The sequence below is a fragment of the Vicugna pacos genome, unplaced genomic scaffold (assembly GCF_048564905.1).
Source record: "Vicugna pacos unplaced genomic scaffold, VicPac4 scaffold_106, whole genome shotgun sequence".
Classification (NCBI taxonomy): Eukaryota; Metazoa; Chordata; class Mammalia; order Artiodactyla; family Camelidae; genus Vicugna; species Vicugna pacos.
This window is the reverse complement of record NW_027328786.1, coordinates 84,845-97,091: the sequence shown is the minus strand read 5'-3', so window position 1 is coordinate 97,091 and position 12,247 is coordinate 84,845. Positions and strand designations below refer to the sequence as shown.

The 12,247-nt window shown below is 41.0% G+C and overlaps 1 protein-coding gene across 1 annotated transcript in view; it reads right to left on the bottom strand.

Annotated features, from left to right (window-relative positions):
• Positions 1–667: 667 nt before the first annotated feature.
• LOC140694865 (uncharacterized) overlaps positions 668–12,247 on the bottom strand; it is a 93,964-nt gene continuing 82,384 nt past the window's right edge. Inside the window, exons 16-17 of the mRNA XM_072957890.1 lie at positions 1,764–1,885; positions 668–733 (exon numbers count right to left, since the gene is read on the bottom strand). The gene's annotated coding sequence lies outside the window, so the exon portion shown is untranslated. The remainder of the gene's footprint in view (positions 734–1,763; positions 1,886–12,247) is intronic.

Sequence of the window (12,247 nt, the reverse complement as noted above, 5' to 3'; positions counted from 1 at the left end):
AAGGTCATGAAATATATACTCCACATTGTCAGCAGTTTTTACTCTCAGGAAAAAAGGGGAAGGGATGTAGGGGACTTTCGGTACCACAACAGATCTCTTTTCAGAATTTCAGTTAAGTATACTTGGAATTTAAAAGTTTATTTAAGTCCAAAGTAAAATGGACGAGGACTCCACAAGACAGAATGCTATACTAGTCATTAAAAATCATGCCAGGGGAGATAGAATATTGTAGAAAAATGTGTAATAAGCCGAATGGAAAATGGAGGTCTCCAAACAGTATACAGGCACACATTGCTCGCTGGTTTTTATGACAGAGGTAATACACACTGATGAAAAGAACAGAAAATAGATGTTAATGTGTTAATTATTATCTCTGAGTACTGGCACCAGGATAGATCCATTTGACCCTTTTTTCATACATTTATATTAAATACACACTATTTTTCATCTGAAAAATGCATTTTTAGATGTCTAGTACCACACATTGGAAAATTACACGAGTACTTACAGGAACAAATAACTAGGAGACACCGCAGCAGCGTCACAAAGTGTAGAAAGGGCGATCCTGAATAACACCGCGCAGTTACATAAGGACCCACAAAGTGAGAGCACCTGCTGTAACAGGGCGCGGCCCCCTTCCATTTGTCAGATGTGTCTTCAGGGCTGAGGCAGTTCTGAGCACGGCCAGTGTCAGTGCTGGTGTCTGGATGGATGCCACTGGAGGTGAGGGCACCTGCAAGCCGAGAGGAAGAACAGAAATCATCCTCTGCTTTCTCTGTCTTCTTTCCTTGTTACTTTTAAAGAGAGGCGGAAATAAGATAAACTGGATCTTTCCTACTGAAATTTCAGTAATGAAACCATTTTTAAAGTGATCACAACTTATATTCTGCCTATGACTGTCTTTTCAACAAAGCATCATATTTATAAAAGGTTAATTAACTCAGTTAATTAACTCCCTGTTGAAACATTCTAGTAAAGAGCATGAACTGCAGTATGTAAAAGAACCACACCTGCAGTGACTAGCTCAGCTGTCTTGACGGCAGTGCAGTCAGCCCCCACCATCCCGTGGCCCTGAGCTCCTGATGCTGGTAAGAGAGCGCGCTGCTGCCTCAGATGGAAAGAAAAGGTGAAAGCATTTTCTGAAATCTACAGCACTGACAAAACATAACTGATAAATCCCAGGCTCCTTTGAGGCTGTCATTTTCCGTTTCTGGCCAACACCCGTCAATGAGCAGAACCACCCCATTCCCGAGTCATGGGACTCACGTGGGCAGAAGTTTTGGAGAAATTTCCAGGTATAGAATGTAAACCAACTATACATAAAACTCTGAAAAAGAAAAGATGCAATAATCTGATTTTGGAAGACACTAAAATATTCTCCTAAGCCTTAGTACTTGGAAAGGCTGGGCTTCTACTAAGCCACTTATTTATTTCACAGCCAATGAGCATCTCCCACAAACCCTGTTTCCCTGTGTCTGCTGGGAGCTTCAGGCACATTGATGTTGTCTATCTTATAAGTCACAAGGCAGAGGCGTGTGTCTCACGCTGGCAACTCTCACACAGGCTCAACTCCTAGCCTCACTGTATGAACTTGGCCCCATTTTCTCACCTGTTTATTTGGTACCTGTTCTTCTGTAAGCTGCCTGAAATGCTTATTGAAACAAGTCAGAAGAATGAGTGGGTAGAGAAATGGACAGATGGACAGGTGAGAGATGGGCAGAAAAACAGAGAGTCTCCAAGAGAAGGGGAGCAATCAAAATTACCTATGCAAAACCCTCTTCTAGTCAGGGAAGGAAACCACCACGGAGAAGTGTGAAGAGGCAGGTTGCTTAGGACTGTTTCCTGGATTCCATGAAAAGTCACACCAAGAGATGAGAGGGTAGAACTATAAATAATAAAAGAAAAAATCATGCATGTTTGAAAGATATATCTACATTATGTACTTTCTAAAGAATAGAGTCAAATTAGCAAGGCCCAATAACACAATCCTTGGGTATATACAGAAGTGAGAATCCCATCTCCAATCTGCAAGGCATCCCTTTGGAGCACTGAGAGTCTACACGGTGCAGTCATAAAGCCATCACCGCAAAAGCGATGCTATCCTGCACTTACGAGGAAAGAGCAGCTGTGCTCGGTCTGCCTACACGTGTCTTTTACACCCCTCAGCACCTCTACGGGGGAGGGACGCCTAGCGAGCCCCATCTCTGCAGGACAGAAAACAAGTCCAAGAGAGGCTAAGCCGACCTACCAATTCTCCATCTCACAGGACTTGTCACTCCAGACCAGGACTCGAACTCGGACCCACGTTTGTAACCACAGTACTACCGTATTTTATGTGCTTTTTGTGTGTATAATACATTTGTTTCTGGCATGAAAGGGTATTTAATAAATGATCGGTTGTCTTGTCTATCTCATTAGTTCACAATCTTTATATTTTTGAATTGTACTCTTCCCCTGGAGAAAGGAACGGAAAGAGCGGGGGTCAGAATGAGGTGGGGCTCCATTCTTTATCTGTTGCCTCATCTCATCCAAGTCCCCAAACAGGGAGAAAGAGCAAATGTTCTCTTCATCATTTAAAGAGAGGGCTCCAGTGACGGTGACTTACTCAACCCCAAAACCAAGTCTGGGGGAAGGGCACATGCAGCAACGAGAGCAGTATCACCTGTAGGAAGGCAAAAAGAGCTCAGGGGATGGCTCAATGGGTCAGCCTGATTTCATTTCAATCGATAATACAATAGCACACTCTAAAAAAACTAGAATGCAATGGATTTCCTCTTTCTTGACATCTAGCAAGTTTCCACATCTCACATGTAACATTATCACGAACTAGTGAAAGGAAGAGTCCACAGACAAGGAAAATCAATGCCACAGGCAGGCTGAAACACAGGCTGGAGGAAAGGAAGGGAAAGGGCATAGTAAAGAAGAGGGGAAATTCTGGGAAAAAGACATCATCACAAGGACTCTCAAGCATCATCCAGCAATCATATAATCATTCTTTCAAGAGAGAGTTACTTAGGTCCTATTTTGTGCAACATTGTACAGTGGGCGAAGCAAGAGCACAGCGTCCATGGTGGCAGCAAGCTGCGGAGCTCCAATACACTTCTGATCCCGGTACCTTGCACACTTGTCCTCAGTATAAAGGCAAAATATATAGTAAAATAATCCAATGTAAACTCTATGCAATGCTGAAAAAAATTAAAGAATACCTAAATACCTGGACAGACACACCACGCACATTCCTGAATCAAATGACAGCATTCTTGGGATGGCAGTGCTCCCCAGAGCGATCCATATATTCAACGTGGACTCGATCACAATCCCAGTGGGTTCCTCTGCAGAAACTGACTATCTGCTGCTACAATTCATATGGGAATTCGAGGATCTCAGTAACCAAACCGTACTTGAAATAGAAGAACAGTTTGAGAGGACTTGTAATTCTCAATTTCAAACCTTACAACTGTATCTCCAGGTGAGATTAGAGGCCATTTTTAAGTTATAATTGTGTTTATCCTTATTTTCTAAATTCTGTACAACGAATATACCTGTTAGAATAAGAAATTTAAAAAGTAAGGTATCTTTTAAAACATGCAAACCTATTCATTCATTGGGAAAAAAATATTTTGACTATAAAGAAGTAAACAAATATCTAGTGAAAAAGGACTATTTAAAAACAAGAGTGCATTTACATTTTTTGTAAATTGGAAACTGGAAAGCACAAACACATCAAGTTTCTAGGGAGAGTGTTGCAACATATTAATTGTTATTTCCAAAATTCTAATTGAACAATGAAAACTCAAGAAAGAGAAAATCTTGATTGACAGCCAACTGCAAACACATGGAGAGCAAAGGCCTAGAAATCACAGTTCCTTTAACTCTGCTACTAACTCAATAGGAGAGGAAATTCCTCAGTGAGGGGACAGTGGAATCCCATGCATAAGACAGGATACACAGTACAAACTGCACTAGAATTGGGGGTGATTTCCATAGAAGAATTCTAAAGTTACAACATTGATGAAAAACTATAAAAACACTGACAGACAGATTAAAACACACAGTCATATATATTATATAAAAACATATGAAGTCTGCCCCCATGTTGCATAGAAATACAAACATATTTGTTCATTTATGGGCACTGATTACTTTATCCCAGGTAGAATATTTCAACTAAAATAGATAATCAATAATACACTCCTCTTGTCAAAACTAGTTGATAAGTTACTCTGCTATGTATGCATAATGTGTCTAAGATAGATTTAAAATTAGTGAAAAAGATTTTTGTATGGTTTCTTGAACCCTTCTCAAAACACCAAGCTTAATTTTAAAATAAATCTGAGCAGTATTTCTATATGATCTTTTCCCTTGTGAAATGAACAACACAGTCTGTTGTCAAAATTCTTTCCTTACAATGATTCACGAGCACCGTATACTCACAAAACTGCTGGACAGCAAGGCACTATCCAGACACTGTGACAAATCAAATGAAACACAAGGAAGACAGTGACCCTATTCTGCAGGGCTTATAATCTGTTCCAACACCGGGTTTTTATTTGATTTGTTTGATTGGTTAGAAAAATAAAATCACTCAGGTACATTCTTCTTTGAGCATTATGTAAATCATGACTCTCTTTTTAGTGTCATGAGCAGGAAAGACTTGAGTATGAATTGATTAGATCAACTAGGCACAATCATCGCTGGAGCCTGTGTAATAAATAAGTACATGAGATCTAAAATAAACCTACACAGATCTCTGCAAGGAAAATGAAGAGGTGAGTTCCCCAATGAGAAAACAAACAATCAAGAAATCAAAAAAGGAAAACTTTTTCATTAATGATTCCAGGCAGTAGTGGAGCATGGTGGTGAAGATCACAAATGCTGGGGACAAACATGAGGGTCTGAAATCCCACAGCACTGGGTAGCTGTGACACTGATATTTCAGTGAAATTTTCTGCACCTCAGTCTCCTATCCATAGACTGGGGACAGCCACAGCACCCATCTCCTAGAACAGTCTTAAGAATTAAGTTATTTTTTATATAAAAGTTTAAATAAAATACCTCAGATTTTAAATATTACCCCAAAAGCTCAAGGAACAAAGAAAACAGTGATAAATTGGAGTTCATCAAATGTTAAAAATTTGCTTCAAAGGACACCATCCAGAAGGTGAAAAAACATCAGAGAGGAGAAAATTTTTTCAAATTATTTATCTGATTAAGTATTTGTATCTTCAAATAAAAGAAAAAACTCCTACAACTCAACAAGAAAAAGAGAACTCAATTAAAATGTGTATAAAGTATCTGAAAATGTATTTTTCAAAGAAAATATACAAATGGCCAATAAGCACAATCAAACGATGTTCAATATCATTAGCTGTAAAAGAAATCAAGTCAAAACCACTAGGAGAAACCGCTTCACACTTACTACAATAGGTTATAATAAAAAAAATGTGTAACAAGCACTAATGAAGACACAGAGGAAGCGGAGCGCGCAGCCCTTGCTTTTGAGGATGTAACACAGGGTGGCCACTTTAGAAAACAGCCTGGCAGGTCCTCAGAGAGTTGAACATTTGGTTTATGAATGACCCAGCATTTCTGCTCTCTGGTCACACAAGTAAGAGAACTGAAAACAAATGTCCACATAAAAATTCCTACAGGAGTATTCACGGCGCCATTACTCTTCACAAACAAAAAGCAGACACAACACAAACGACTATCACCTGATGAATGGGTAAACAGTAGGGCCCAGATATACAGTAGAATATAATTCAGCAATAGCAAAGCATAGAGTACTGACCCAGGCCACAACCTGGAAATACATTGAAAAAGTTACTCAGTGTGAAAGAAGTCAGTCACAATAGACAGTTCCATTTACATGAAATAACTTGTTTTACATGAAATGTCCAGCACAGGCACATCCATAGAGAGAGAACAATGGCTGCCTGGGGCTGGGGGAGGATGAGGAAGATGGGAATGACTGCTTGTGCATACAGGGCTTCCTGTTGGGGGATGAAAATATTCTAAGATTGACTGCGATGCACAATTCTGGGCTTTGAGTAAAAACCGCTGCACATTTTAATGGGTGAATTGTATTAAAACTGTTAAGGACAAAAGCACCTAGGGCCAGAACCTTCAAATAGTAAATGCAAATTGCTAACTTTTATTACAGGAAGAAGAAACTGCCCTCAGCATGAAAGCAGGAGATCGGCAAATATGGGTTAACAGAATTGGACAAGAGCATTTCACTTGAAAGAGTTGCTGAGTGTACACGAAATATTCAGAAATAGGAAAATCAGCTTGACATCACGAAGAAGCATTCTGCTTCAAATGCAGATCAAGGATTCGGCAAGCCCAGCTGCTAGAAATAACCAGAGAAGAAACCTGGTTCTTACAACAAGCACCAGAGCCAACAAGGAAATGGTGGTGAGGAAAGCAGGCAGCCAAAAATCTGGAACAGTTTGCTACAAATAATTTCTCCACTGAAAATTCAAAAATAAAATGAAAGTGATGCAATGCTGAGCTGGCCTCACGTTAAAGGGCTTCCTCTGCTGCTCGACAGTTCTGTAACCCCGAATGAGAGACTCAGGAGAATCAGCATGGCTCCTGGCAGTCCCCAAGTGACTGCCCTCCAGCACGTTTACCACCATCACATCTGCCAGGGTTGTATTGCAGAGAAGAGACCAACTTCTAAAAGGCACAGGAAATGTTTACCAGGGAAGAAAAGGCTGCTGTCAGTCCTGGGACAGAGGCAGTGTGAGCAGAGGCCAGAAGGCTGCAGGTGAACTGGAGCAGACCTGGGGCAGGAAGGGACCACGGAAGAGCAGATCTCAATTTTCTACTCTCTCTCCCTAGAGGTAGGAGAGATAAAGCCTGCATCCTTCTCACCTGGAACTGTGGGTTCTGGCTGGCAGAAGTCTTACGTACAGGGAATGAATACTCAAGACTCTGTGGAAAAAGTCACGAAAGAGAGAGGGCGTAGGGACCCAACTCCACGAGCCTCTCAAATGATCCCATATTTATTGTGTATAATCAAAGGAAAACGTCATTAACAGTTGTGTGATAGTAAGCAGGAACTTGGGGAAAGAAGGATGAGACAGAGATTGTAGAATCCACCATGAGTACAAAGGCTTAGTGTATCTTTAGGTAAGTCATGGGGTGAGGGGAATAAGATACATTCTTTAGACATGTGAATTACAAAGCAGACCACCAGACCAGCTAGGTCCTTGCTTGGGGGATAATAGAGTATCTAACTGCACACAAGCCCAGCCTTTATAGCTGTGGGCCTGGGTCATTGCTTTGCGATGAGCAGAGTGCTATCTAAAACATCATCTACGCAAGCAAAGCATTATCTCTGCTTTTTAAGGCAAGGAGACAGGAGTGAGGATGCACAGGCACTTGCTTGCAAAGCAGTTACTAAGCATACGTTTTCTTCTTAAATTTGACAGGCGGCTGGGGTCTGTTACAATTTGTTAACCCAATCATGGGCTCCCACATGGAACCATTATGGAGGACACCCTAAGGTGACAAATCCTGGCTCTGGGTCTTTTCCTGCCAGCTTCAGCCACTCTAGCAGAGTCTAGGCACATTCCTGAATAATGATCATACAGAACCACCCACACTGTTAACTCCTGGTGCTTGAAACTTAATTTTAGCTCTACACAACTTAACGTAGAAAAGTTTCAGAAATAAAAGATATTATATTTACTTTATATCTCATCATAGGACTGATTTTTCTGATTGCTCTAAGCTGCTTCTTCTTGGTAAAGCACCTAATTCTGCAGGTGAATTCAGTACTTTCTTTGGGCATAACTAGCCAGTTTGGGCTCGCTAACTTCTATTGGTCAAATACCGATACACTTAATTGATTTCATTGTTCATCAATTTCAGCTGGGAGCAGAGGGAGTGTCACTCTGTTCCTCAGCCCACCCTCAACCCTTATCATCAGCAACTCAGGCCTCCGGAAACCAAAAAAAGCTTTTGTTTCCCTTCTACAGTTTCAACAAACCCAACAGGATACATAAGCCTGGAGAAAGAATTCAACACAAATGTTAAAACAAAAATCAATAAACCTGAAGCAACTCCATCTCCGAATCATGATACACAATGACATGAGATTAAGTGTGTCAGGCCCAAAGCATGGGTGAGCCTGACCACCTGATTTCTATTCTTCAAAGGAAGGAAAGTTTTCCTATTTTTTATTATCACTCTGTCATTGTTTCTGATTAAGCCAAAAACTAGTTTATGAAATAATTAAGCATTGAAATAACAGATTTTTGTTGTATCAATTACAGAAGGCATTCAGAGGTGTTAGGAAAAACCACCTCTGTAAAAAATGCAAAATTTCTTCCACTGTGAAGAACACGTATACAAAATGCAACAGAGAATTCAAGCTCTTGTGGAGAGGAGCAAAAGCCACAGAATCAAAGCAAAGTCATTACTATGAGTCAACTCAAAATTCACTGGACAATCATGTTCAATGCATTCAATGAAATTTAAAGGCATACTGCAAACCATACACTTAATGATCTGCAGGCTAGAGGAAGAATTTCTCTCTTTAACAGACAAGAGTAATCAATAGGGTGCCCCACCAAACAAGGACCAAAGAACAATCAGGTTTTTAACAGTTCTGATATATCAGCATTTTCTAAAGATCAAAATCCAGAAATATTAAACATTGATTCACACCACAATGAAACAAGCACTTAAAAAAAAAGAAAAGAAAAGAAGCACATAGAACATGTACATAGATCAATGAGAATTTCTTGAGACGCTGGAAGAAACAGGCTATAGTCTTTTACTTGAGAAATAAAACTACTTTTAAAGATAAATGCTAAAACACATTTCATCATTCATGTTGCCTTGAAAAATCTGAGGCACTTGTATCTGATTAGAAAAGCAATTCTGAGTAATAGTGTGTTACAATTCAGAGCCAGTTTGCTTTAGAAGAAAAGAGAAAAGAAAAGCTACCGTTTCTCATATACTGCACAAAGTGTGAAGTGTCTCCCTGCCTCTTTCTCCTCCCGTTTTCTAAGCTCATGCTTCCCAACCCTTCTGAAACAAGTATGAGAACCTCTTATTCCCGCCAATATGCCAAATGACAAAAGAAAATCAATTTATTTGTGTAAGTATATGCTTAAACCTTGAACTGGAAGAGAAAGATATCAGAAGTCTATATGGAACTTATTTCTACATTCCTGAAATCACACACACAAACGTTCACACAGACACAGACACAGACACATACCCCCTGGATTACTGGGAAATTCACAAACTTAGGATTTCCATCTTCTAGAAGATAACTTTGTAGTTAGTTTAAAATACAAAACTGTCAGCTTTGGAAAGCCTTGATCACCTGCTAAACCATCCAAATATCAAAGAGACCCAATTAGCCTTCTCGGTAGAATGTAATTTCCCATGATGGCAAAACATACCCTAAAAAGTCCTGGATCTAAGTCTCGTGTTTATCACTAGCTATGATCGTTTTTAAGCACATTAACAGATTCAGAAACTTATGTCTCAACAGCATTTATTCTTATTGAAATAGTATACGTGTTCATTTGCCTATACAGAGACCAGGTCCCATGATGGAGTTTAAGAGCTATTTTGTGTATTGCAATATTTATTTTTAAGTGCAGAAAAGGAGGGTGGGTATTACTCAGTTGTAGAGCACCTGCATAGCATGCACAATGTCCTGGCTTCAGTCCCCAGTATCTCAAAAAAAAATAAATAAAATAAGGGCATATTTAAAAATGAGTAAAGTTATAAAAAAATGCAGACTAAAAACCACTGCAATCTAGGAGACACAATTACAATAAAAAAAAACAAGAGTTTCTATCAATTATTGGCTATTTGCCAATCGCAGAGACAACCAGAAATCACACCTGATAACCATCACGTGTGATTCTCAGCAACCCTACTAAGTAGACACGGATGGGAAACCAGGCTCTGCAGATGAGGAGACGGAGCTCAGAGGAGCCGGGGACGCTGACCGTCCTGCTTCCCGTGACACCACATCAGCCCAGGGCAAGCGCTGACGGAGCTGCAATGAGGGGACACCCAGCTGCATGGAACCTTGGGGCACTGGGGAGTCCCAGAAAACACTAAAAACTGTTCCGTGAAAAACCAGCTCAAATATAATACACTGTGCCACATTCTTTAAACAGGGAACATGAGTGAGACCTTTTTGATGCCTCCGTGTCCTTTCTGCCATCGTCAGTTACTTGCCCTCACAGCGTGACCAGTGATGAACTGGACCCCATATGAAGCGCACTCAGATGGCAGAGCATTTGAAGCTGTTTTATGAAGTTTGTAAGACTCTGTCTGTGCCTCACACAGGCGGTCATCCATCACTTCTCACCGGTGTGGATGAACCACCTGAAATCACTCCTTTCTGCTTTTTAAAATCCCTTCATCTACTCCAGACTTTTCAATAGCAAAGAAGCAGCTAAACCACAGACAGTGGACAGCTTTTCACCAAATTTCTTGAACAGCCCATCGGACTACCTGGAAGCCCTTTACTTTTATTAAACCCACTTCCAGGTACTTCATCATTTTCGGATTGGTGGACTTGGCCTCTGACTGAGCTACTCAGAGAGCTCCCAGCCTCACATCCGTGAGAGGACCCTGCTGTTGGGAGAAATCAGTGAGAAAGGCGTACATCCCCCAGTCATGTCTGCATGGCTAGAAGTGCCACAACGTGCTAAAAATTTATACCATCATAACCCCTGGGCTCCCATGGACTGGTTTCACATTAACCAAACTCATGAGACACTGATGCAAGAAAACCAGAAATTTAACTTATTAATGTAACAGAAGATGTGAAACTATGAACCAGACTGCAATATCAGAGTTCAACCATGAGTATATGTTCTCCTCCACGGCCCAAACACGGGCAGGCAGTCACATGGCAAGTGTGGACAGAAGCAGAGCAGGAAGGATTTCTAGATGAATTCAATGGACTAAATTTCTGTTATACCAACAGATCTGCTGCCTGGAAAACAATTAATTCTAATCACGGTGCACTCTTCGTGGACAGTTGCCGAGACACGACTGTGAGCACCTGTGTAACTCTCCTTTCCCTGTCCTTTCTGGGCTAATTGATGCACAGACGTACAGAAATCGAGGGATGCAGATACATCTAAACACCCAAAGCCCATTCTGGGAGCCACAATACCATACAGCCAGGGTTAAAATACTTGCTCTGCCACTTACTAGTTCTGTGACCTTGGTCAACTTACCCTCTGTGTGCCTCAATTTCCACACTGTGAAACTGGGATAACAATCAAACCTTCCTTACTCGCTTGTTGAGAAGATTGAAGGATTCATTTCTGTAAAACGCTCAGAAAAGAATGTAGCACATTTTGGGTGCTCAACAAATGTCAAATTAATATTACAGTGGTTTACAAGTCTCCTTCCTAATCATCTTCTGTGTTTCCTGGCTAGACTAATACCCAAAGGAAATTCTTATTTCTCCTTTTATAAACTCATGGGATGAACCCTTCTGTTCCATCCCACCACCTGTTTAAACTGATGGAAGGGATACCTCCTCCCCACTCCTCTGGGCCATGCAGAGTGCTACTCCCTTCACAGCCCTGACCCCTGGCCCACAGCTAGCCCTCCTCACATTAACAGATTGAGTTGTGATTCCGGGGAGACAAGCAGGGCATGTGAAACCCTTCCTTTCCCTCCAGTGTTGACTACCCTAGGGAAGCACCCTGGATGCTCAGCTCCATTGCAGAACAGCCCTGTGCATGATGGGGCTCATTCTCTCAAGGGAAGGCTTGCTGTGGCCCAGAGATACCTGGGACAGGGTGAGTCTCTACTTCTGGGACACAGTATCATGACACTCATTTATCCACAGCCCTGAAGTTCATGGAGAACGTGGCTTCATCAGTAACAAAGAAGACATTTATCGCCTGCCTACTCTTTTGTGTCATCTCTCAGTTGGCTGCTGGAGACAACATGTGTATAAGTATTGGTTCCCCTTAGGCCCCAACATATATGAAGTAACAAAAATTTCTGTGGCTTAACGTTGGTCCAGGGCGACTGTGTAACAGTTCTGACTCTGCTGATGCTAAATTATGGGTGTAGGAATTATGGAACGTCCTCAAATATCTTTCATCATAAAATCAGCTTTTCTTATTTTCTTGTTTCTTTGTAATTACCAAAGACTATAAAATGATGGCTGCACACAAAACAGCAGCTAAAGTTTATGAGCTCTCTTGACATACCCACTGTGGTAAACATGTTACAT